The following is a 23,519-nucleotide window of genomic DNA, read 5'->3' as shown; positions in this document are numbered from 1 at the left end:
CATTTACGTGGATCATATCGCCCACTGCTAGAATTCTACCACTGAACCACCAATGCTCGGAAAGGAGGGAGAACGTTTGGAATTAACACCGCATTTACGAGTATATTGCCCACTGCTAAACTTCGTCAACCTATAGATAAAGTGAACAAGTTTTATAGGCATTTGACGAATATAGACGGACTAATGAGTTTCTGAAAAGATTCGGCAGGGAACGGGGGTTGGTCGGTATGCAAAGGTTGGAGCTCCTTCAAGTAAATCAGGCTTCATTTTAAAGAACCTTACACACATGCAAGCACACACACAACTTAATTAAAAGCACTCCGTTCCTGCATTGGCCGGGAATCGGACCCGGGTCTCCCGCGTGGCAGGCGAGAAATCTACCACTGAACCACCAATGCTCGGCTGGGAGAACTTCGGCCTTCACATTGCCCTGGATTTAGTAATGGTGCGTAACTGTTACACGTCAAATCCAGGTAAAGGGGGGTTGGGTCAATATGCAAAGTTTGGAGCTCCTTCTAGCAAATCAGGCTTGGCCTTCAAGGCTCATTTTAAAGAATCCCACACACATGCAAACACACACCCCTTACTTAAAAGAACTCTGTTCCTGCATTTGCCCGGGAATCAGAGCCAGGCCTCCTGTGTGGCAGGCGAGAATGGATGATGGAAGAGACTTTTTAACTTTTACTCCTCCCATTTGGAGTGAGGGGGAGATGAAAATCTTATCGGCACCCTAGATTACCCTTTGTGAGTATAGTGGTTTACCACAGGGAGCGCACATGCTCAAGCGCATGGGCACACCACTCGAGTTTCTCTTCATAGACGCATAAATCTTTCGCCTTTTACTAAAGATTTCCGTGGAGGGGAACCTTTCCGAGTGACCTGTATTTTTGGGTGCTCTGCTCACAGCAGAGCTGCACTGCAGTTTCAATAGCAGACTAAATCTGACCACACACCAATGTGCATTGGAGCAAAGCGTGCTTTCTCGTGGACCGTGTTTGCAGCCTTTGCGCTTCCTGTGTCGCAACTTCACATTTTTTTTCAGCCAGCATGGAAAGACAGCACTCTCATGACATGATGGGATCCAAACCTTGGGCTTCAGCTACTTTGGCCCTGTCAGTGACTTATGTACTTCCAGCATTCTTTTCTGCTCACAACAGAGCTGTATTGGAGTGTCAAGAGTAAAACTGGCCACCAGCCAATGGGCGGTGGAACGAAGCGCGCCTCACCACGTTCTGTACTTGCGGCCTTTGCGCTTTCTGCGTCGCAGCTCCAGATTTCTTTAGCCCGCATGGAAAGACAGCACTCTCTCGTACATGACGGGATACAAACAAAGATGGCTTCAGCTCCTTTTGCCCTATCAGTGACTTGTGCATTTCAAGCATTCTTTTCAGATGGCTAAAAGCTGGAGTCGGGAACTTGCGTTGGTGGTATAGTGGTGAGCATAGCTGCCTTCTAAGCAGTTGACCCGGGTTCGATTCCCGGCCAACGCATTTGTTTTGGCTCTGGCTGACGATGAAGCAGAACTCCTTCTGTGACCTCTGTCAGCACCAAAATCTTTTGGATGAGTCGTTCAGCAGCAGCAAAGAGCTGGGTCTCCCCGTCGGGGAATCGAACCCCGGTCTTCCGCGTGACAGGCGGAGATACTGTCCACTATACTAACGAGGAGCTGTACCCGCTGTTCCCCGCCCCCAGCCGACTTGACTTCACCGACATCAGCATAAGGAGCCACTACTCCATGAAAAAAACAAATCAACCTGCCTTGATCTTATTGAGTCTCCCAATATCTTGAATGCTACACATTACAGGGGGTCCTCATTTGGACCACTTTACTATTATTACTATTTTTTTTTACTTTTCATAATGGGAACATGAAAAAAAGGATGGGAAATCATGTGGCAGTAACATCGCATTTACGTGGATCATATCGCCCACTGCTAGAATTCTACCACTGAACCACCAATGCTCGGAAAGGAGGGAGAACGTTTGGAATTAACACCGCATTTACGAGTATATTGCCCACTGCTAAACTTCGTCAACCTATAGATAAAGTGAACAAGTTTTATAGGCATTTGACGAATATAGACGGACTAATGAGTTTCTGAAAAGATTCGTCAGGGAACGGGGGTTGGTCGGTATGCAAAGGTTGGAGCTCCTTCAAGTAAATCAGGCTTCATTTTAAAGAACCTTACACACATGCAAGCACACACACAACTTAATTAAAAGCACTCCGTTCCTGCATTGGCCGGGAATCGGACCCGGGTCTCCCGCGTGGCAGGCGAGAATTCTACCACTGAACCACCAATGCTCGGCTGGGAGACTTTCGGCCTTCACATTGCCCTGGATTTAGTAATGGTGCGTAACTGTTACACGTCAAATCCAGGTAAAGGGGGGTTGGGTCAATATGCAAAGTTTGGAGCTCCTTCTAGCAAATCAGGCTTGGCCTTCAAGGCTCATTTTAAAGAATCCCACACACATGCAAACACACACCCCTTACTTAAAAGAACTCTGTTCCTGCATTTGCCCGGGAATCAGAGCCAGGCCTCCTGTGTGGCAGGCGAGAATGGATGATGGAAGAGACTTTTTAACTTTTACTCCTCCCATTTGGAGTGAGGGGGAGATGAAAATCTTATCGGCACCCTAGATTACCCTTTGTGAGTATAGTGGTTTACCACAGGGAGCGCACATGCTCAAGCGCATGGGCACACAACTCGAGTTTCTCTTCATAGACGCATAAATCTTTCGCCTTTTACTAAAGATTTCCGTGGAGGGGAACCTTTCCGAGTGACCTGTATTTTTGGGTGCTCTGCTCACAGCAGAGCTGCACTGCAGTTTCAATAGCAGACTAAATCTGACCACACACCAATGTGCATTGGAGCAAAGCGTGCTTTCTCGTGGACCGTGTTTGCAGCCTTTGCGCTTCCTGTGTCGCAACTTCACATTTTTTTTCAGCCAGCATGGAAAGACAGCACTCTCATGACATGATGGGATCCAAACCTTGGGCTTCAGCTACTTTGGCCCTGTCAGTGACTTATGTACTTCCAGCATTCTTTTCTGCTCACAACAGAGCTGTATTGGAGTGTCAAGAGTAAAACTGGCCACCAGCCAATGGGCGGTGGAACGAAGCGCGCCTCACCACGTTCTGTACTTGCGGCCTTTGCGCTTTCTGCGTCGCAGCTCCAGATTTCTTTAGCCCGCATGGAAAGACAGCACTCTCTCGTACATGACGGGATACAAACAAAGATGGCTTCAGCTCCTTTTGCCCTATCAGTGACTTGTGCATTTCAAGCATTCTTTTCAGATGGCTAAAAGCTGGAGTCGGGAACTTGCGTTGGTGGTATAGTGGTGAGCATAGCTGCCTTCCAAGCAGTTGACCCGGGTTCGATTCCCGGCCAACGCATTTGTTTTGGCTCTGGCTGACGTTGAAGCAGAACTCCTTCTGTGACCTCTGTCAGCACCAAAATCTTTTGGATGAGTCGTTCAGCAGCAGCAAAGAGCTGGGTCTCCCCGTCGGGGAATCGAACCCCGGTCTTCCGCGTGACAGGCGGAGATACTGTCCACTATACCAACGAGGAGCTGTACCCGCTGTTCTCCGCCCCCAGCCGACTTGACTTCACCGACATCAGCATAAGGAGCCACTACTCCATGAAAAAAACAAATCAACCTGCCTTGATCTTATTGAGTCTCCCAATATCTTGAATGCTACACATTACAGGGGGTCCTCATTTGGACCACTTTACTATTATTACTATTTTTTTTTACTTTTCATAACGGGAACATGAAAAAAAGGATGGGAAATCATGTGGCAGTAACATCGCATTTACGTGGATCATATCGCCCACTGCTAGAATTCTACCACTGAACCACCAATGCTCGGAAAGGAGGGAGAACGTTTGGAATTAACACCGCATTTACGAGTATATTGCCCACTGCTAAACTTCGTCAACCTATAGATAAAGTAAACAAGTTTTAAAGGCATTTGACGAATATAGACGGACTAATGAGTTTCTGAAAAGATTCGGCAGGGAACGGGGGTTGGTCGGTATGCAAAGGTTGGAGCTCCTTCAAGTAAATCAGGCTTCATTTTAAAGAACCTTACACACATGCAAGCACACACACAACTTAATTAAAAGCACACTGTTCCTGCTTTGGCCGGGAATCGGACCCGGGTCTCCAGCGTGGCAGGCGAGAATTCTACCACTGAACCACCAATGCTCGGCTGGGAGACTTTCGGCCTTCACATTGCCCTGGATTTAGTAATGGTGCGTAACTGTTACACGTCAAATCCAGGTAAAGGGGGGTTGGGTCAATATGCAAAGTTTGGAGCTCCTTCTAGCAAATCAGGCTTGGCCTTCAAGGCTCATTTTAAAGAATCCCACACACATGCAAACACACACCCCTTACTTAAAAGAACTCTGTTCCTGCATTTGCCCGGGAATCAGAGCCAGGCCTCCTGTGTGGCAGGCGAGAATGGATGATGGAAGAGACTTTTTAACTTTTACTCCTCCCATTTGGAGTGAGGGGGAGATGAAAATCTTATCGGCACCCTAGATTACCCTTTGTGAGTATAGTGGTTTACCACAGGGAGCGCACATGCTCAAGCGCATGGGCACACAACTCGAGTTTCTCTTCATAGACGCATAAATCTTTCGCCTTTTACTAAAGATTTCCGTGGAGGGAAACCTTTCCGAGTGATCTGTATTTTTGGGTGCTCTGCTCACAGCAGAGCTGCACTGCAGTTTCAATAGCAGACTAAATCTGACCACACACCAATGTGCATTGGAGCAAAGCGTGCTTTCTCGTGGACCGTGTTTGCAGCCTTTGCGCTTCCTGTGTCGCAACTTCACATTTTTTTTCAGCCAGCATGGAAAGACAGCACTCTCATGACATGATGGGATCCAAACCTTGGGCTTCAGCTACTTTGGCCCTGTCAGTGACTTATGTACTTCCAGCATTCTTTTCTGCTCACAACAGAGCTGTATTGGAGTGTCAAGAGTAAAACTGGCCACCAGCCAATGGGCGGTGGAACGAAGCGCGCCTCACCACGTTCTGTACTTGCGGCCTTTGCGCTTTCTGCGTCGCAGCTCCAGATTTCTTTAGCCCGCATGGAAAGACAGTACTCTCTCGTACATGACGGGATACAAACAAAGATGGCTTCAGCTCCTTTTGCCCTATCAGTGACTTGTGCATTTCAAGCATTCTTTTCAGAAGGCTAAAAGCTGGAGTCGGGAACTTGCGTTGGTGGTATAGTGGTGAGCATAGCTGCCTTCCAAGCAGTTGACCCGGGTTCGATTCCCGGCCAACGCATTTGTTTTGGCTCTGGCTGACGTTGAAGCAGAACTCCTTCTGTGACCTCTGTCAGCACCAAAATCTTTTGGATGAGTCGTTCAGCAGCAGCAAAGAGCTGGGTCTCCCCGTCGGGGAATCGAACCCCGGTCTTCCGCGTGACAGGCGGAGATACTGTCCACTATACTAACGAGGAGCTGTACCCGCTGTGCTTCGCCCCCAGCCGACTTGACTTCACCGACATCAGCATAAGGAGCCACTACTCCATGAAAAAAACAAATCAACCTGCCTTGATCTTATTGAGTCTCCCAATATCTTGAATTCTACACATTACAGGGGGTCCTCATTTGGAGCACTTTACTATTATTACTTTTTTTTTTTACTTTTCATAATGGGAACATGAAAAAAAGGATGGGAAATCATGTGGCAGTAACATCGCATTTACGTGGATCATATCGCCCACTGCTAGAATTCTACCACTGAACCACCAATGCTCGGAAAGGAGGGAGAACGTTTGGAATTAACACCGCATTTACGAGTATATTGCCCACTGCTAAACTTCGTCAACCTATAGATAAAGTGAACAAGTTTTATAGGCATTTGACGAATATAGACGGACTAATGAGTTTCTGAAAAGATTCGGCAGGGAACGGGGGTTGGTCGGTATGCAAAGGTTGGAGCTCCTTCAAGTAAATCAGGCTTCATTTTAAAGAACCTTACACACATGCAAGCACACACACAACTTAATTAAAAGCACTCCGTTCCTGCATTGGCCGGGAATCGGACCCGGGTCTCCCGCGTGGCAGGCGAGAAATCTACCACTGAACCACCAATGCTCGGCTGGGAGAACTTCGGCCTTCACATTGCCCTGGATTTAGTAATGGTGCGTAACTGTTACACGTCAAATCCAGGTAAAGTGGGGTTGGGTCAATATGCAAAGTTTGGAGCTCCTTCTAGCAAATCAGGCTTGGCCTTCAAGGCTCATTTTAAAGAATCCCACACACATGCAAACACACACCCCTTACTTAAAAGAACTCTGTTCCTGCATTTGCCCGGGAATCAGAGCCAGGCCTCCTGTGTGGCAGGCGAGAATGGATGATGGAAGAGACTTTTTAACTTTTACTCCTCCCATTTGGAGTGAGGGGGAGATGAAAATCTTATCGGCACCCTAGATTACCCTTTGTGAGTATAGTGGTTTACCACAGGGAGCGCACATGCTCAAGCGCATGGGCACACAACTCGAATTTCTCTTCATAGACGCATAAATCTTTCGCCTTTTACTAAAGATTTCCGTGGAGGGGAACCTTTCCGAGTGACCTGTATTTTTGGGTGCTCTGCTCACAGCAGAGCTGCACTGCAGTTTCAATAGCAGACTAAATCTGACCACACACCAATGTGCATTGGAGCAAAGCGTGCTTTCTCGTGGACCGTGTTTGCAGCCTTTGCGCTTCCTGTGTCGCAACTTCACATTTTTTTCAGCCAGCATGGAAAGACAGCACTCTCATGACATGATGGGATCCAAACCTTGGGCTTCAGCTACTTTGGCCCTGTCAGTGACTTATGTACTTCCAGCATTCTTTTCTGCTCACAACAGAGCTGTATTGGAGTGTCAAGTGTAAAACTGGCCACCAGCCAATGGGCGGTGGAACGAAGCGCGCCTCACCACGTTCTGTACTTGCGGCCTTTGCGCTTTCTGCGTCGCAGCTCCAGATTTCTTTAGCCCGCATGGAAAGACAGTACTCTCTCGTACATGACGGGATACAAACAAAGATGGCTTCAGCTCCTTTTGCCCTATCATTGACTTGTGCATTTCAAGCATTCTTTTCAGATGGCTAAAAGCTGGAGTCGGGAACTTGCGTTGGTGGTATAGTGGTGAGCATAGCTGCCTTCCAAGCAGTTGACCCGGGTTCGATTCCCGGCCAACGCATTTGTTTTGGCTCTGGCTGACGTTGAAGCAGAACTCCTTCTGTGACCTCTGTCAGCACCAAAATCTTTTGGATGAGTCGTTCAGCAGCAGCAAAGAGCTGGGTCTCCCCGTCGGGGAATCGAACCCCGGTCTTCCGCGTGACAGGCGGAGATACTGTCCACTATACTAACGAGGAGCTGTACCCGCTGTGCTTCGCCCCCAGCCGACTTGACTTCACCGACATCAGCATAAGGAGCCACTACTCCATGAAAAAAACAAATCAACCTGCCTTGATCTTATTGAGTCTCCCAATATCTTGAATGCTACACATTACAGGGGGTCCTCATTTGGAGCACTTTACTATTATTACTATTTTTTTTTTACTTTTCATAATGGGAACATGAAAAAAAGGATGGGAAATCATGTGGCAGTAACATCGCATTTACGTGGATCATATCGCCCACTGCTAGAATTCTACCACTGAACCACCAATGCTCGGAAAGGAGGGAGAACGTTTGGAATTAACACCGCATTTACGAGTATATTGCCCACTGCTAAACTTCGTCAACCTATAGATAAAGTGAACAAGTTTTATAGGCATTTGACGAATATAGACGGACTAATGAGTTTCTGAAAAGATTCGGCAGGGAACGGGGGTTGGTCGGTATGCAAAGGTTGGAGCTCCTTCAAGTAAATCAGGCTTCATTTTAAAGAACCTTACACACATGCAAGCACACACACAACTTAATTAAAAGCACTCCGTTCCTGCATTGGCCGGGAATCGGACCCGGGTCTCCCGCGTGGCAGGCGAGAAATCTACCACTGAACCACCAATGCTCGGCTGGGAGAACTTCGGCCTTCACATTGCCCTGGATTTAGTAATGGTGCGTAACTGTTACACGTCAAATCCAGGTAAAGGGGGGTTGGGTCAATATGCAAAGTTTGGAGCTCCTTCTAGCAAATCAGGCTTGGCCTTCAAGGCTCATTTTAAAGAATCCCACACACATGCAAACACACACCCCTTACTTAAAAGAACTCTGTTCCTGCATTTGCCCGGGAATCAGAGCCAGGCCTCCTGTGTGGCAGGCGAGAATGGATGATGGAAGAGACTTTTTAACTTTTACTCCTCCCATTTGGAGTGAGGGGGAGATGAAAATCTTATCGGCACCCTAGATTACCCTTTGTGAGTATAGTGGTTTACCACAGGGAGCGCACATGCTCAAGCGCATGGGCACACAACTCGAGTTTCTCTTCATAGACGCATAAATCTTTCGCCTTTTACTAAAGATTTCCGTGGAGGGGAACCTTTCCGAGTGACCTGTATTTTTGGGTGCTCTGCTCACAGCAGAGCTGCACTGCAGTTTCAATAGCAGACTAAATCTGACCACACACCAATGTGCATTGGAGCAAAGCGTGCTTTCTCGTGGACCGTGTTTGCAGCCTTTGCGCTTCCTGTGTCGCAACTTCACATTTTTTTTCAGCCAGCATGGAAAGACAGCACTCTCATGACATGATGGGATCCAAACCTTGGGCTTCAGCTACTTTGGCCCTGTCAGTGACTTATGTACTTCCAGCATTCTTTTCTGCTCACAACAGAGCTGTATTGGAGTGTCAAGAGTAAAACTGGCCACCAGCCAATGGGCGGTGGAACGAAGCGCGCCTCACCACGTTCTGTACTTGCGGCCTTTGCGCTTTCTGCGTCGCAGCTCCAGATTTCTTTAGCCCGCATGGAAAGACAGCACTCTCTCGTACATGACGGGATACAAACAAAGATGGCTTCAGCTCCTTTTGCCCTATCAGTGACTTGTGCATTTCAAGCATTCTTTTCAGATGGCTAAAAGCTGGAGTCGGGAACTTGCGTTGGTGGTATAGTGGTGAGCATAGCTGCCTTCCAAGCAGTTGACCCGGGTTCGATTCCCGGCCAACGCATTTGTTTTGGCTCTGGATGACGTTGAAGCAGAACTCCTTCTGTGACCTCTGTCAGCACCAAAATCTTTTGGATGAGTCGTTCAGCAGCAGCAAAGAGCTGGGTCTCCCCGTCGGGGAATCGAACCCCGGTCTTCCGCGTGACAGGCGGAGATACTGTCCACTATACTAACGAGGAGCTGTACCCGCTGTTCTCCGCCCCCAGCCGACTTGACTTCACCGACATCAGCATAAGGAGCCACTACTCCATGAAAAAAACAAATCAACCTGCCTTGATCTTATTGAGTCTCCCAATATCTTGAATGCTACACATTACAGGGGGTCCTCATTTGGACCACTTTACTATTATTACTATTTTTTTTTACTTTTCATAATGGGAACATGAAAAAAAGGATGGGAAATCATGTGGCAGTAACATCGCATTTACGTGGATCATATCGCCCACTGCTAGAATTCTACCACTGAACCACCAATGCTCGGAAAGGAGGGAGAACGTTTGGAATTAACACCGCATTTACGAGTATATTGCCCACTGCTAAACTTCGTCAACCTATAGATAAAGTGAACAAGTTTTATAGGCATTTGACGAATATAGACGGACTAATGAGTTTCTGAAAAGATTCGGCAGGGAACGGGGGTTGGTCGGTATGCAAAGGTTGGAGCTCCTTCAAGTAAATCAGGCTTCATTTTAAAGAACCTTACACACATGCAAGCACACACACAACTTAATTAAAAGCACTCCGTTCCTGCATTGGCCGGGAATCGGACCCGGGTCTCCCGCGTGGCAGGCGAGAATTCTACCACTGAACCACCAATGCTCGGCTGGGAGACTTTCGGCCTTCACATTGCCCTGGATTTAGTAATGGTGCGTAACTGTTACACGTCAAATCCAGGTAAAGGGGGGTTGGGTCAATATGCAAAGTTTGGAGCTCCTTCTAGCAAATCAGGCTTGGCCTTCAAGGCTCATTTTAAAGAATCCCACACACATGCAAACACACACCCCTTACTTAAAAGAACTCTGTTCCTGCATTTGCCCGGGAATCAGAGCCAGGCCTCCTGTGTGGCAGGCGAGAATGGATGATGGAAGAGACTTTTTAACTTTTACTCCTCCCATTTGGAGTGAGGGGGAGATGAAAATCTTATCGGCACCCTAGATTACCCTTTGTGAGTATAGTGGTTTACCACAGGGAGCGCACATGCTCAAGCGCATGGGCACACAACTCGAGTTTCTCTTCATAGACGCATAAATCTTTCGCCTTTTACTAAAGATTTCCGTGGAGGGGAACCTTTCCGAGTGACCTGTATTTTTGGGTGCTCTGCTCACAGCAGAGCTGCACTGCAGTTTCAATAGCAGACTAAATCTGACCACACACCAATGTGCATTGGAGCAAAGCGTGCTTTCTCGTGGACCGTGTTTGCAGCCTTTGCGCTTCCTGTGTCGCAACTTCACATTTTTTTCAGCCAGCATGGAAAGACAGCACTCTCATGACATGATGGGATCCAAACCTTGGGCTTCAGCTACTTTGGCCCTGTCAGTGACTTATGTACTTCCAGCATTCTTTTCTGCTCACAACAGAGCTGTATTGGAGTGTCAAGAGTAAAACTGGCCACCAGCCAATGGGCGGTGGAACGAAGCGCGCCTCACCACGTTCTGTACTTGCGGCCTTTGCGCTTTCTGCGTCGCAGCTCCAGATTTCTTTAGCCCGCATGGAAAGACAGCACTCTCTCGTACATGACGGGATACAAACAAAGATGGCTTCAGCTCCTTTTGCCCTATCATTGACTTGTGCATTTCAAGCATTCTTTTCAGATGGCTAAAAGCTGGAGTCGGGAACTTGCGTTGGTGGTATAGTGGTGAGCATAGCTGCCTTCCAAGCAGTTGACCCGGGTTCGATTCCCGGCCAACGCATTTGTTTTGGCTCTGGCTGACGTTGAAGCAGAACTCCTTCTGTGACCTCTGTCAGCACCAAAATCTTTTGGATGAGTCGTTCAGCAGCAGCAAAGAGCTGGGTCTCCCCGTCGGGGAATCGAACCCCGGTCTTCCGCGTGACAGGCGGAGATACTGTCCACTATACTAACGAGGAGCTGTACCCGCTGTGCTTCGCCCCCAGCCGACTTGACTTCACCGACATCAGCATAAGGAGCCACTACTCCATGAAAAAAACAAATCAACCTGCCTTGATCTTATTGAGTCTCCCAATATCTTGAATTCTACACATTACAGGGGGTCCTCATTTGGACCACTTTACTATTATTACTATTTTTTTTACTTTTCATAATGGGAACATGAAAAAAAGGATGGGAAATCATGTGGCAGTAACATCGCATTTACGTGGATCATATCGCCCACTGCTAGAATTCTACCACTGAACCACCAATGCTCGGAAAGGAGGGAGAACGTTTGGAATTAACACCGCATTTACGAGTATATTGCCCACTGCTAAACTTCGTCAACCTATAGATAAAGTGAACAAGTTTTATAGGCATTTGACGAATATAGACGGACTAATGAGTTTCTGAAAAGATTCGGCAGGGAACGGGGGTTGGTCGGTATGCAAAGGTTGGAGCTCCTTCAAGTAAATCAGGCTTCATTTTAAAGAACCTTACACACATGCAAGCACACACACAACTTAATTAAAAGCACTCCGTTCCTGCATTGGCCGGGAATCGGACCCGGGTCTCCCGCGTGGCAGGCGAGAAATCTACCACTGAACCACCAATGCTCGGCTGGGAGAACTTCGGCCTTCACATTGCCCTGGATTTAGTAATGGTGCGTAACTGTTACACGTCAAATCCAGGTAAAGGGGGGTTGGGTCAATATGCAAAGTTTGGAGCTCCTTCTAGCAAATCAGGCTTGGCCTTCAAGGCTCATTTTAAAGAATCCCACACACATGCAAACACACACCCCTTACTTAAAAGAACTCTGTTCCTGCATTTGCCCGGGAATCAGAGCCAGGCCTCCTGTGTGGCAGGCGAGAATGGATGATGGAAGAGACTTTTTAACTTTTACTCCTCCCATTTGGAGTGAGGGGGAGATGAAAATCTTATCGGCACCCTAGATTACCCTTTGTGAGTATAGTGGTTTACCACAGGGAGCGCACATGCTCAAGCGCATGGGCACACAACTCGAGTTTCACTTCATAGACGCATAAATCTTTCGCCTTTTACTAAAGATTTCCGTGGAGGGGAACCTTTCCGAGTGACCTGTATTTTTGGGTGCTCTGCTCACAGCAGAGCTGCACTGCAGTTTCAATAGCAGACTAAATCTGACCACACACCAATGTGCATTGGAGCAAAGCGTGCTTTCTCGTGGACCGTGTTTGCAGCCTTTGCGCTTCCTGTGTCGCAACTTCACATTTTTTTCAGCCAGCATGGAAAGACAGCACTCTCATGACATGATGGGATCCAAACCTTGGGCTTCAGCTACTTTGGCCCTGTCAGTGACTTATGTACTTCCAGCATTCTTTTCTGCTCACAACAGAGCTGTATTGGAGTGTCAAGAGTAAAACTGGCCACCAGCCAATGGGCGGTGGAACGAAGCGCGCCTCACCACGTTCTGTACTTGCGGCCTTTGCGCTTTCTGTGTCGCAGCTCCAGATTTCTTTAGCCCGCATGGAAAGACAGCACTCTCTCGTACATGACGGGATACAAACAAAGATGGCTTCAGCTCCTTTTGCCCTATCATTGACTTGTGCATTTCAAGCATTCTTTTCAGATGGCTAAAAGCTGGAGTCGGGAACTTGCGTTGGTGGTATAGTGGTGAGCATAGCTGCCTTCCAACCAGTTGACCCGGGTTCGATTCCCGGCCAACGCATTTGTTTTGGCTCTGGCTGACGTTGAAGCAGAACTCCTTCTGTGACCTCTGTCAGCACCAAAATCTTTTGGATGAGTCGTTCAGCAGCAGCAAAGAGCTGGGTCTCCCCGTCGGGGAATCGAACCCCGGTCTTCCGCGTGACAGGCGGAGATACTGTCCACTATACTAACGAGGAGCTGTACCCTCTGTGCTTCGCCCCCAGCCGACTTGACTTCACCGACATCAGCATAAGGAGCCACTACTCCATGAAAAAAACAAATCAACCTGCCTTGATCTTATTGAGTCTCCCAATATCTTGAATTCTACACATTACAGGGGGTCCTCATTTGGACCACTTTACTATTATTACTATTTTTTTTACTTTTCATAATGGGAACATGAAAAAAAGGATGGGAAATCATGTGGCAGTAACATCGCATTTACGTGGATCATATCGCCCACTGCTAGAATTCTACCACTGAACCACCAATGCTCGGAAAGGAGGGAGAACGTTTGGAATTAACACCGCATTTACGAGTATATTGCCCACTGCTAAACTTCGTCAACCTATAGATAAAGTGAACAAGTTTTATAGGCATTTGACGAATATAGACGGACTAATGAGTTTCTGAAAAGATTCGGCAGGGAACGGGGGTTGGTCGGTATGCAAAGGTTGGAGCTCCTTCAAGTAAATCAGGCTTCATTTTAAAGAACCTTACACACATGCAAGCACACACACAACTTAATTAAAAGCACTCCGTTCCTGCATTGGCCGGGAATCGGACCCGGGTCTCCCGCGTGGCAGGCGAGAAATCTACCACTGAACCACCAATGCTCGGCTGGGAGAACTTCGGCCTTCACATTGCCCTGGATTTAGTAATGGTGCGTAACTGTTACACGTCAAATCCAGGTAAAGGGGGGTTGGGTCAATATGCAAAGTTTGGAGCTCCTTCTAGCAAATCAGGCTTGGCCTTCAAGGCTCATTTTAAAGAATCCCACACACATGCAAACACACACCCCTTACTTAAAAGAACTCTGTTCCTGCATTTGCCCGGGAATCAGAGCCAGGCCTCCTGTGTGGCAGGCGAGAATGGATGATGGAAGAGACTTTTTAACTTTTACTCCTCCCATTTGGAGTGAGGGGGAGATGAAAATCTTATCGGCACCCTAGATTACCCTTTGTGAGTATAGTGGTTTACCACAGGGAGCGCACATGCTCAAGCGCATGGGCACACAACTCGAGTTTCTCTTCATAGACGCATAAATCTTTCGCCTTTTACTAAAGATTTCCGTGGAGGGGAACCTTTCCGAGTGACCTGTATTTTTGGGTGCTCTGCTCACAGCAGAGCTGCACTGCAGTTTCAATAGCAGACTAAATCTGACCACACACCAATGTGCATTGGAGCAAAGCGTGCTTTCTCGTGGACCGTGTTTGCAGCCTTTGCGCTTCCTGTGTCGCAACTTCACATTTTTTTCAGCCAGCATGGAAAGACAGCACTCTCATGACATGATGGGATCCAAACCTTGGGCTTCAGCTACTTTGGCCCTGTCAGTGACTTATGTACTTCCAGCATTCTTTTCTGCTCACAACAGAGCTGTATTGGAGTGTCAAGAGTAAAACTGGCCACCAGCCAATGGGCGGTGGAACGAAGCGCGCCTCACCACGTTCTGTACTTGCGGCCTTTGCGCTTTCTGCGTCGCAGCTCCAGATTTCTTTAGCCCGCATGGAAAGACAGCACTCTCTCGTACATGACGGGATACAAACAAAGATGGCTTCAGCTCCTTTTGCCCTATCATTGACTTGTGCATTTCAAGCATTCTTTTCAGATGGCTAAAAGCTGGAGTCGGGAACTTGCGTTGGTGGTATAGTGGTGAGCATAGCTGCCTTCCAAGCAGTTGACCCGGGTTCGATTCCCGGCCAACGCATTTGTTTTGGCTCTGGCTGACGTTGAAGCAGAACTCCTTCTGTGACCTCTGTCAGCACCAAAATCTTTTGGATGAGTCGTTCAGCAGCAGCAAAGAGCTGGGTCTCCCCGTCGGGGAATCGAACCCCGGTCTTCCGCGTGACAGGCGGAGATACTGTCCACTATACTAACGAGGAGCTGTACCCGCTGTGCTTCGCCCCCAGCCGACTTGACTTCACCGACATCAGCATAAGGAGCCACTACTCCATGAAAAAAACAAATCAACCTGCCTTGATCTTATTGAGTCTCCCAATATCTTGAATTCTACACATTACAGGGGGTCCTCATTTGGACCACTTTACTATTATTACTATTTTTTTTACTTTTCATAATGGGAACATGAAAAAAAGGATGGGAAATCATGTGGCAGTAACATCGCATTTACGTGGATCATATCGCCCACTGCTAGAATTCTACCACTGAACCACCAATGCTCGGAAAGGAGGGAGAACGTTTGGAATTAACACCGCATTTACGAGTATATTGCCCACTGCTAAACTTCGTCAACCTATAGATAAAGTGAACAAGTTTTATAGGCATTTGACGAATATAGACGGACTAATGAGTTTCTGAAAAGATTCGGCAGGGAACGGGGGTTGGTCGGTATGCAAAGGTTGGAGCTCCTTCAAGTAAATCAGGCTTCATTTTAAAGAACCTTACACACATGCAAGCACACACACAACTTAATTAAAAGCACTCCGTTCCTGCATTGGCCGGGAATCGGACCCGGGTCTCCCGCGTGGCAGGCGAGAAATCTACCACTGAACCACCAATGCTCGGCTGGGAGAACTTCGGCCTTCACATTGCCCTGGATTTAGTAATGGTGCGTAACTGTTACACGTCAAATCCAGGTAAAGGGGGGTTGGGTCAATATGCAAAGTTTGGAGCTCCTTCTAGCAAATCAGGCTTGGCCTTCAAGGCTCATTTTAAAGAATCCCACACACATGCAAACACACACCCCTTACTTAAAAGAACTCTGTTCCTGCATTTGCCCGGGAATCAGAGCCAGGCCTCCTGTGTGGCAGGCGAGAATGGATGATGGAAGAGACTTTTTAACTTTTACTCCTCCCATTTGGAGTGAGGGGGAGATGAAAATCTTATCGGCACCCTAGATTACCCTTTGTGAGTATAGTGGTTTACCACAGGGAGCGCACATGCTCAAGCGCATGGGCACACAACTCGAGTTTCTCTTCATAGACGCATAAATCTTTCGCCTTTTACTAAAGATTTCCGTGGAGGGGAACCTTTCCGAGTGACCTGTATTTTTGGGTGCTCTGCTCACAGCAGAGCTGCACTGCAGTTTCAATAGCAGACTAAATCTGACCACACACCAATGTGCATTGGAGCAAAGCGTGCTTTCTCGTGGACCGTGTTTGCAGCCTTTGCGCTTCCTGTGTCGCAACTTCACATTTTTTTCAGCCAGCATGGAAAGACAGCACTCTCATGACATGATGGGATCCAAACCTTGGGCTTCAGCTACTTTGGCCCTGTCAGTGACTTATGTACTTCCAGCATTCTTTTCTGCTCACAACAGAGCTGTATTGGAGTGTCAAGAGTAAAACTGGCCACCAGCCAATGGGCGGTGGAACGAAGCGCGCCTCACCACGTTCTGTACTTGCGGCCTTTGCGCTTTCTGCGTCGCAGCTCCAGATTTCTTTAGCCCGCATGGAAAGACAGCACTCTCTCGTACATGACGGGATACAAACAAAGATGGCTTCAGCTCCTTTTGCCCTATCATTGACTTGTGCATTTCAAGCATTCTTTTCAGATGGCTAAAAGCTGGAGTCGGGAACTTGCGTTGGTGGTATAGTGGTGAGCATAGCTGCCTTCCAAGCAGTTGACCCGGGTTCGATTCCCGGCCAACGCATTTGTTTTGGCTCTGGCTGACGTTGAAGCAGAACTCCTTCTGTGACCTCTGTCAGCACCAAAATCTTTTGGATGAGTCGTTCAGCAGCAGCAAAGAGCTGGGTCTCCCCGTCGGGGAATCGAACCCCGGTCTTCCGCGTGACAGGCGGAGATACTGTCCACTATACTAACGAGGAGCTGTACCCGCTGTGCTTCGCCCCCAGCCGACTTGACTTCACCGACATCAGCATAAGGAGCCACTACTCCATGAAAAAAACAAATCAACCTGCCTTGATCTTATTGAGTCTCCCAATATCTTGAATTCTACACATTACAGGGGGTCCTCATTTGGACCACTTTACTATTATTACTATTTTTTTTACTTTTCATAATGGGAACATGAAAAAAAGGATGGGAAATCATGTGGCAGTAACATCGCATTTACGTGGATCATATCGCCCACTGCTAGAATTCTACCACTGAACCACCAATGCTCGGAAAGGAGGGAGAACGTTTGGAATTAACACCGCATTTACGAGTATATTGCCCACTGCTAAACTTCGTCAACCTATAGATAAAGTGAACAAGTTTTATAGGCATTTGACGAATATAGACGGACTAATGAGTTTCTGAAAAGATTCGGCAGGGAACGGGGGTTGGTCGGTATGCAAAGGTTGGAGCTCCTTCAAGTAAATCAGGCTTCATTTTAAAGAACCTTACACACATGCAAGCACACACACAACTTAATTAAAAGCACTCCGTTCCTGCATTGGCCGGGAATCGGACCCGGGTCTCCCGCGCGGCAGCCGAGAATAGTTTAGCTAAACGGCCCTAAACCGTTTCCCATTCATTCTCTATGGTAGTGCTGAAACACTACGGATGCAATACACTTTCGGCCGCTAGCGCCCTTTTGGCGCACTTCCGTGTTTCTGCACCAGCGCCAACTTTGAATTCGCCATTAACACATCCACACTCGGACAGTACAGTCGCGATCTGCTACGCTGTTATTCGGAAAATCTATCAAAGGTAAGTTACTTTATGTACTTTTTCATGTTGTTAATGCTGAAATCACGTTAGTTGTTAAATGAAAACCGCTGCTTCGCTCCGTGAGGTCTTGGTTATTGATAAACGTTATCATTTGGGGCATTATTTACTGTTAATTATCATCATAGGATGATCTGCTCGCAAAGTTATGAATGGACATGCCCGTTTTATATATTCGTGTGTGTTGTTTCGTGTCGTGGGGTTAAACAAGCCTGTTAGTCCATTTCTGACAATGTTGTGTTGATACGACGATCTGCTCGCAAACTTATGAATGAACGTGAGCGTTTCATGCATATAATTTCTACCGATATAAAGTTGGTTCGACGTTTGACATTGGATGTTTGACAGATATTCAGCCGCGAAAAACGTCAATAGATCCTTAGTGGATGAGTTTAACTGTATAAAAATGAGCTTATTTGTAAAATATCTAAACATAGAATTTGACACAGCTGACAGTTTATTTGTTTAAATCCTCATCAATATGTTGTAACGCATAAAGGCTCTAGCAGCAGCTAGTTCGTGTTTAGGCCAGCTAGGGACCGTCTACAAAGTACACATAAAAGGATAAAAACATTAATGGTTTCCCATCAGAATCTTTTTTTGTTTGTGTTTTTTTTTTTTTTTTTTTTTTAGTTAACAAAACAAGAGCAATTTTAGCACCAATGTCTCTGAAAGATATAAAGACAAACACTTATAATGCTCACTTGCATTTCAATAAGAAATACTGTAAACAAGATATGTGATTGTGGTTATATACTATTACTATTAATAAATAAATAAAATGAATGAAAACAAAACAATATTAATTATCATTATCATTCCATAATCCAGTGGTTATGCAGTAGGATTATTCCAGCTCCTTGTGAGAACATTTTAATGTTCATTGTATTCACAGAACTGTGACACCAAAAAGTTGCTATTGAAATAAACCAATAAATAAATTCATATAAACACACTTCTCTATCACCTTCATGGTGTGTCTCTTATTTATGTTTTTATTAGAACATTTTTTTGTTGTTTTTTGTTTTTTCATTTGTTTTGGTCAGACAACTGTAACAGAACACGTGCCATAGAAATTCAACAATTCAGTCAAAGCTGGCAAAAGTGTTGTTTTGCCATTGTATTGACTTGAATTTGAAAATATATCTAAAATATTAAAAAAGTAACCAAAAATATTTATGACACAGTTTTATATGACTACATTAAAGGGTGTGTCTTGTTACAGATTATCAAACATTTTGGTGGTGGTTTTAGCCACAGAACTATAACAGAACACCCCAGCTAGGAATGTTTTTGTTGTAATAATACTCAGAGAACATTATGCTATATGTTCTGCTAATGTTTTCAGTGGCAAGTTTTATTTTAGTTCCCAGAATATTCTCATAAAAGGTTGAATAACATTCTCTAAAAACAATCTACAAATGTTTATTAATAACAACATTATCCTCTAACATTTTCATAGATTTAAGTGGGAACCTTCACATAGGATATTGGATGCACACTCAAATGTTGCTCAGAAGTCAAATTTTTGGTCAAAAGTAAAAACCCAAACTTTGTTTACAAAAGATCTTACTGAGTTTAACAGAGGTTTAAATTTTGATGTATATTTTAAAGTAATAGTTTGGTTTGATGTTACCATTATGGTGAGAAGTGTTTGCTTTAGTTGAGCAAAATTGGACTCCTGGGGTGTGTTCCATAAAACAAGTTTACCAAATAAGTCAGGCTTATTTCAGTTAGTCTGACTTATTTTGTGCCAAATCAAATGACAATAAGTCAGACTAACTGAAATAAGCCTGGCTTATTTGGTAAACTTATTTTCACTGATTTTATTTTATATTTTTCTGTAGTTGCTGTAGTTATGTGTTATGGCAAAAGCTGAGCAAATATGGTTGGATAATAATGATCTGATTATTAGCTAGTCTGACATGCTAGCACTTGATAGTTCTGAAGACAGAAGTTCACCGGAATTTTAATAATAAACAAATCTTTTTGTCACAAACATCAAGAATCAGTGTATGAATCTCAACAATGGTGACATGCTTTACGCTGCAAAGTATTCTGGCTGCATCATACAAAACTCATGCAGGGCTCCCAGAATGCATTGCGGCATGAAGCATGTCACCGTTGTTGAGATTCATACACTGATTCTTGATGTTTGTGTGTCCAAGCATTCAGAAGCTTGAAGTGATTCATGAATGGTGTGTTGTAAAAATACAGTTTATCTGATGGATATTTATTAAATATAACATAACTTTGTATAGCAGAGATTAAACTCGAGATGTGATCAGATCAGCACGAGATGATATTATTAATATAAGCATTATCTGATCACATTTTCTCTTGCTGTTTTTGCCATAACAATCACAGTTACAGCCACCAAGAAAGAAAAATATAAGAGTGAAATTGCCCCACTAAAGCAAACACTTTTCACCCTAATGGTGACATCAAACCAAACCATTACTTTCAATCAACATCTAAACCTCTGTTCATCTCAATAAACTTGTGTAAATGTATGACGTTCTGGTTTCTAATAAGTGAAGCTGGTAATGCTGTTTTTGGAGTTATTTAATGACGCTGGAGCTTGACATCAAACAAAGATTGGGTTTTCACTTTCAACTAGAATTTGACATCTGAGCAATGTAAGTCCACATCTAGTGTGGTGGGAATCTCTATTAGATTGCTAGAGGATAATGTTCTAACAATGTTATCAATAAACATTTGGAGAATGTTTTTTAGGGAATGTGATCCTACCTTTTAGTTGAATATTATGGGAACTAAAATAAAGCTTGAAAACATTTCCAGAATAGGAAACCTTTCTAGCTGGGACATACTATTGAAAATAAAGCAATACATCATTTTGTTTAAAATAAATACAAGCTTGTATCCCCGCTTCAAAGGCTTTGTCTTGTTACAGATTTCATAAAGAGCATTTTGCAGTGGTTTTCATTGTCAAAAGTGAAGCAGAAGTCACGCTATTGATATTAAAATATATCTTGTGAAACCTTTAAAAGAGAGTCCTGTATTACTGCCCCCTAGAGGAACATACTGCTGTTTCGACTGAGTTTGACATTCAAACTATTTAAATAAATTCATTTAAAATGCATACAGTTTTCCATCTTAACTGCAAAGGCTGTGTCTTGTTCCTTGGGTCTAAAAGAGCATTTCCATGCAAGTTTTACTGTCATATGTAAATCAGGATACATGCTATTGAATTCAATTCAAATCTGTAAATAAATTCATTTAAAATGATTGCAGTTTTATTTCCTCAAATCTTAAGGGTGTGTCTTATTACTGATTCCTAGAAGAACATTTTGGTGGTGGTTTCAATCATGTCACTATAATAAGACACATTCTATTGAACATGAAACATTACATAATTTAGTTTAAAATAAATACAAGCTTCTGTCTCAGCTTCAAAGGGTGTGTCTTGTTACAGATTTCATAAAGAACATTTTGCAGTAGTTTTCATTGTCAAAAGTGATGCAGAAGTCACGCTATTGATATTAAAATATAGCTTGTGAAACCTTTAAAAGAGTGTCCTGTATTACTGCCCCCTAGAGGAACATACTGCTGTTTTGAATGAGTTTGACATTCAAACTATTTTAGAAATTAATTGAATTGCATGCAGTTTCCATCACAACTTAACAAGCTGTGTCTTGTTACTGGTTTCTAGAAGAATATTTCAATGTTGGTTTTAGTCACAGAATTATAAGTGAACACATGCAACTGAAACTGAATTTCTAATTCAATACATCAATTAGAAAAAAAAATTGAGCACAAAAGAGTCTGTTTTGTTTCTTAAAAAAACACTTTTTTTCTGTTTGAAAAAAAAAGTCCATATATAGTATATTATTTTATTGATACATAATACATTTTATCATATGAGTATGGAACAATACAAATTACAATGTAGCAAATTACAATGTAGCTCTAGATATAAATAAACAAACATACATAAATAGTTCATTATGCATTACCACCACCTAGATAGTACAGTCTAGCACTCTTAGAGAGGCAGTATATTATTCTATTTGTTGTTGTTGTTGTTTGAAAGTTACTATACTTTTGAGTAAAATATTGAGGATGGCCCCATATGTGACCATGGACCACAAAACCAGTCATGAGGTTAAATTTTACAAAACTGTAATTCAATAAATAAGCTTTCTATTGATGTATGGTTTGTTAGGATAGGACAATACTTGTCTGAGATACAACTTTTTGAAAATCTGGAATCTGAGAGTGCAAACAAATCTAAATACTGAGAAAATCGCCTTTAAAATTGTTCAAATTAAGTTCTTAACAATGCATATTACTAATCAAAAATTACATTTTGATATATTTACAGTAGGAATTTTACAATAAATCTTCATGGAACATGATCTTTACATAATTTCTTAATGATTTTTGGCATAAAAGAAACATCTATAATTTTGACCCATACAATGTAATTTTGGCTATTGCTACAAATATACCCCAGCGACTTAAGACTGGTTTTGTGCTCCAGGGTCACATATGTTATTTCAGTGATATGTAATATAGAAAATTTATTCAAACAGGAAATGATACTGCTCAATGAACACTGATATTAATAAATAATAATAATAATAATAATAATAATAATAACAATAACAATAACAATAACAATAATAATAATAAACCATTACAGAAGGTATTTAAACAACAAAAAATCATGTTCAATAATTACAATTACTGGATGAGTGCAACTGACAAACATGAAAAATAAGAATTACTGATTTTTTTTTTTAAATTAATGAATGAATTAATATATTTATTTATCTATTTAAATTGTTTATTTTGGTGGGTAACATTTATTTATTTTTTATTCTAAGTAACAGTTGGTAAACAATAAATAAATATAAACATTTGCTCACTGTCGTAGAGTACAAAGGGTTCATTTGACTTCACTACTAGGACTTAGTCTGACTTACAGTTCTATGAATATACACAGTTGTGGTCAAAAGTTTACACAACCCTTGCAGACTCTGCTAAATGTTTTTATTTTATTACTTTTTTTAACCAAAATAAGAGGGATCACACAAAATGCATTTTATTTTTTAGAACTGTTCTAAAGTCCCAAAGTAAAACATTTTGCATCAAAGATGTTTACATATAGTCCACAACACAAAGTAATAGCTGAATTATGTCAGAAGCTTCAGAAAAAAACAAAAACAAAAAAAAAACTATATGTTTCCCAGAAGACAAAATTACTACCCAAAGAGTTTATGAGACCTGTAGAATGTAGATGTTTATATGTTTAAGAATAGTGGACAGTTTAACTACTCAAGACAAATAAAGGGAAAAAAAGGAATTTACAAGATTTAACTCAATGGCGTGTGTCCTGAATGGCGTATGACAGTAAAACCTGAATTTAAAATGTTAATTTGGGAATCATAAACAAGACACACTTTTTGAAGTTGAAATAGAATACTGTATTGATTTTAAATAAATGCATAAGTTTGAATGTCAAACTATTTATTTTAAACTACTTCTTGCATTGGTTTAATTTTCAATAGTATGTGTTCTATTATAGTTCTGTGACTAAAACTACCATCAACATGTTTTTCTAGAAACCAGTTACAAAACACAGCCTTTGAAGTTAGGATAGAAGACTATATTGATTATAATTAATTTATTATTTTGAATGTCGAAACAGCAGTATGTTCCTCTAGGGGGCAGTAATACAGGACTCTCTTTTAAAGGTTTCACAAGCTATATTTTAATATCAATAGCGTGACTT

At 43.5% G+C, this 23,519-nt stretch overlaps 28 non-coding genes across 28 annotated transcripts; 17 read left to right on the top strand and 11 right to left on the bottom strand.

Moving 5' to 3' along the window:
- Positions 1 to 797: 797 nt before the first annotated feature.
- On the top strand, positions 798 to 913 carry LOC141313424 (U5 spliceosomal RNA). Its single transcript, XR_012349496.1, has one exon. It is a non-coding gene; the product is annotated as a U5 spliceosomal RNA (small nuclear RNA).
- Positions 914 to 1,418: 505 nt separating this feature from the next.
- On the top strand, positions 1,419 to 1,490 carry trnar-ucu (transfer RNA arginine (anticodon UCU)). Its single transcript has one exon. It is a non-coding gene; the product is annotated as a tRNA-Arg (tRNA).
- A 103-nt stretch (positions 1,491 to 1,593) lies between these two features.
- trnad-guc (transfer RNA aspartic acid (anticodon GUC)) lies at positions 1,594 to 1,665 on the bottom strand. Its single transcript has one exon. It is a non-coding gene; the product is annotated as a tRNA-Asp (tRNA).
- A 569-nt stretch (positions 1,666 to 2,234) lies between these two features.
- trnag-gcc (transfer RNA glycine (anticodon GCC)) lies at positions 2,235 to 2,305 on the bottom strand. The gene has a single exon. It is a non-coding gene; the product is annotated as a tRNA-Gly (tRNA).
- A 399-nt stretch (positions 2,306 to 2,704) lies between these two features.
- On the top strand, positions 2,705 to 2,820 carry LOC141314014 (U5 spliceosomal RNA). The gene has a single exon (XR_012350079.1). It is a non-coding gene; the product is annotated as a U5 spliceosomal RNA (small nuclear RNA).
- A 505-nt stretch (positions 2,821 to 3,325) lies between these two features.
- On the top strand, positions 3,326 to 3,397 carry trnag-ucc (transfer RNA glycine (anticodon UCC)). Its single transcript has one exon. It is a non-coding gene; the product is annotated as a tRNA-Gly (tRNA).
- A 103-nt stretch (positions 3,398 to 3,500) lies between these two features.
- On the bottom strand, positions 3,501 to 3,572 carry trnad-guc (transfer RNA aspartic acid (anticodon GUC)). The gene has a single exon. It is a non-coding gene; the product is annotated as a tRNA-Asp (tRNA).
- A 1,039-nt stretch (positions 3,573 to 4,611) lies between these two features.
- On the top strand, positions 4,612 to 4,727 carry LOC141314007 (U5 spliceosomal RNA). The gene has a single exon (XR_012350073.1). It is a non-coding gene; the product is annotated as a U5 spliceosomal RNA (small nuclear RNA).
- A 505-nt stretch (positions 4,728 to 5,232) lies between these two features.
- On the top strand, positions 5,233 to 5,304 carry trnag-ucc (transfer RNA glycine (anticodon UCC)). Its single transcript has one exon. It is a non-coding gene; the product is annotated as a tRNA-Gly (tRNA).
- Positions 5,305 to 5,407: 103 nt separating this feature from the next.
- Positions 5,408 to 5,479, bottom strand: trnad-guc (transfer RNA aspartic acid (anticodon GUC)). The gene has a single exon. It is a non-coding gene; the product is annotated as a tRNA-Asp (tRNA).
- A 1,039-nt stretch (positions 5,480 to 6,518) lies between these two features.
- LOC141313471 (U5 spliceosomal RNA) lies at positions 6,519 to 6,634 on the top strand. The gene has a single exon (XR_012349543.1). It is a non-coding gene; the product is annotated as a U5 spliceosomal RNA (small nuclear RNA).
- Positions 6,635 to 7,138: 504 nt separating this feature from the next.
- trnag-ucc (transfer RNA glycine (anticodon UCC)) lies at positions 7,139 to 7,210 on the top strand. Its single transcript has one exon. It is a non-coding gene; the product is annotated as a tRNA-Gly (tRNA).
- A 103-nt stretch (positions 7,211 to 7,313) lies between these two features.
- On the bottom strand, positions 7,314 to 7,385 carry trnad-guc (transfer RNA aspartic acid (anticodon GUC)). The gene has a single exon. It is a non-coding gene; the product is annotated as a tRNA-Asp (tRNA).
- Positions 7,386 to 8,425: 1,040 nt separating this feature from the next.
- LOC141314013 (U5 spliceosomal RNA) lies at positions 8,426 to 8,541 on the top strand. The gene has a single exon (XR_012350078.1). It is a non-coding gene; the product is annotated as a U5 spliceosomal RNA (small nuclear RNA).
- A 505-nt stretch (positions 8,542 to 9,046) lies between these two features.
- On the top strand, positions 9,047 to 9,118 carry trnag-ucc (transfer RNA glycine (anticodon UCC)). The gene has a single exon. It is a non-coding gene; the product is annotated as a tRNA-Gly (tRNA).
- Positions 9,119 to 9,221: 103 nt separating this feature from the next.
- trnad-guc (transfer RNA aspartic acid (anticodon GUC)) lies at positions 9,222 to 9,293 on the bottom strand. Its single transcript has one exon. It is a non-coding gene; the product is annotated as a tRNA-Asp (tRNA).
- Positions 9,294 to 9,862: 569 nt separating this feature from the next.
- Positions 9,863 to 9,933, bottom strand: trnag-gcc (transfer RNA glycine (anticodon GCC)). The gene has a single exon. It is a non-coding gene; the product is annotated as a tRNA-Gly (tRNA).
- Positions 9,934 to 10,332: 399 nt separating this feature from the next.
- Positions 10,333 to 10,448, top strand: LOC141314012 (U5 spliceosomal RNA). The gene has a single exon (XR_012350077.1). It is a non-coding gene; the product is annotated as a U5 spliceosomal RNA (small nuclear RNA).
- Positions 10,449 to 10,952: 504 nt separating this feature from the next.
- Positions 10,953 to 11,024, top strand: trnag-ucc (transfer RNA glycine (anticodon UCC)). The gene has a single exon. It is a non-coding gene; the product is annotated as a tRNA-Gly (tRNA).
- A 103-nt stretch (positions 11,025 to 11,127) lies between these two features.
- On the bottom strand, positions 11,128 to 11,199 carry trnad-guc (transfer RNA aspartic acid (anticodon GUC)). The gene has a single exon. It is a non-coding gene; the product is annotated as a tRNA-Asp (tRNA).
- Positions 11,200 to 12,237: 1,038 nt separating this feature from the next.
- LOC141313459 (U5 spliceosomal RNA) lies at positions 12,238 to 12,353 on the top strand. Its single transcript, XR_012349531.1, has one exon. It is a non-coding gene; the product is annotated as a U5 spliceosomal RNA (small nuclear RNA).
- Positions 12,354 to 13,032: 679 nt separating this feature from the next.
- trnad-guc (transfer RNA aspartic acid (anticodon GUC)) lies at positions 13,033 to 13,104 on the bottom strand. Its single transcript has one exon. It is a non-coding gene; the product is annotated as a tRNA-Asp (tRNA).
- Positions 13,105 to 14,142: 1,038 nt separating this feature from the next.
- LOC141314011 (U5 spliceosomal RNA) lies at positions 14,143 to 14,258 on the top strand. Its single transcript, XR_012350076.1, has one exon. It is a non-coding gene; the product is annotated as a U5 spliceosomal RNA (small nuclear RNA).
- A 504-nt stretch (positions 14,259 to 14,762) lies between these two features.
- On the top strand, positions 14,763 to 14,834 carry trnag-ucc (transfer RNA glycine (anticodon UCC)). Its single transcript has one exon. It is a non-coding gene; the product is annotated as a tRNA-Gly (tRNA).
- Positions 14,835 to 14,937: 103 nt separating this feature from the next.
- Positions 14,938 to 15,009, bottom strand: trnad-guc (transfer RNA aspartic acid (anticodon GUC)). Its single transcript has one exon. It is a non-coding gene; the product is annotated as a tRNA-Asp (tRNA).
- Positions 15,010 to 16,047: 1,038 nt separating this feature from the next.
- LOC141314010 (U5 spliceosomal RNA) lies at positions 16,048 to 16,163 on the top strand. Its single transcript, XR_012350075.1, has one exon. It is a non-coding gene; the product is annotated as a U5 spliceosomal RNA (small nuclear RNA).
- Positions 16,164 to 16,667: 504 nt separating this feature from the next.
- Positions 16,668 to 16,739, top strand: trnag-ucc (transfer RNA glycine (anticodon UCC)). Its single transcript has one exon. It is a non-coding gene; the product is annotated as a tRNA-Gly (tRNA).
- Positions 16,740 to 16,842: 103 nt separating this feature from the next.
- trnad-guc (transfer RNA aspartic acid (anticodon GUC)) lies at positions 16,843 to 16,914 on the bottom strand. Its single transcript has one exon. It is a non-coding gene; the product is annotated as a tRNA-Asp (tRNA).
- Between the last annotated feature and the right edge of the window lie 6,605 nt (positions 16,915 to 23,519).

This window comes from Garra rufa, unplaced genomic scaffold, assembly GCF_049309525.1.
Source record: "Garra rufa unplaced genomic scaffold, GarRuf1.0 hap1_unplaced_007, whole genome shotgun sequence".
Taxonomy (NCBI): Eukaryota; Metazoa; Chordata; class Actinopteri; order Cypriniformes; family Cyprinidae; genus Garra; species Garra rufa.
The sequence above is the reverse complement of the archived record's forward strand: the minus strand, read 5'-3'. Positions and strand labels throughout refer to the sequence as shown.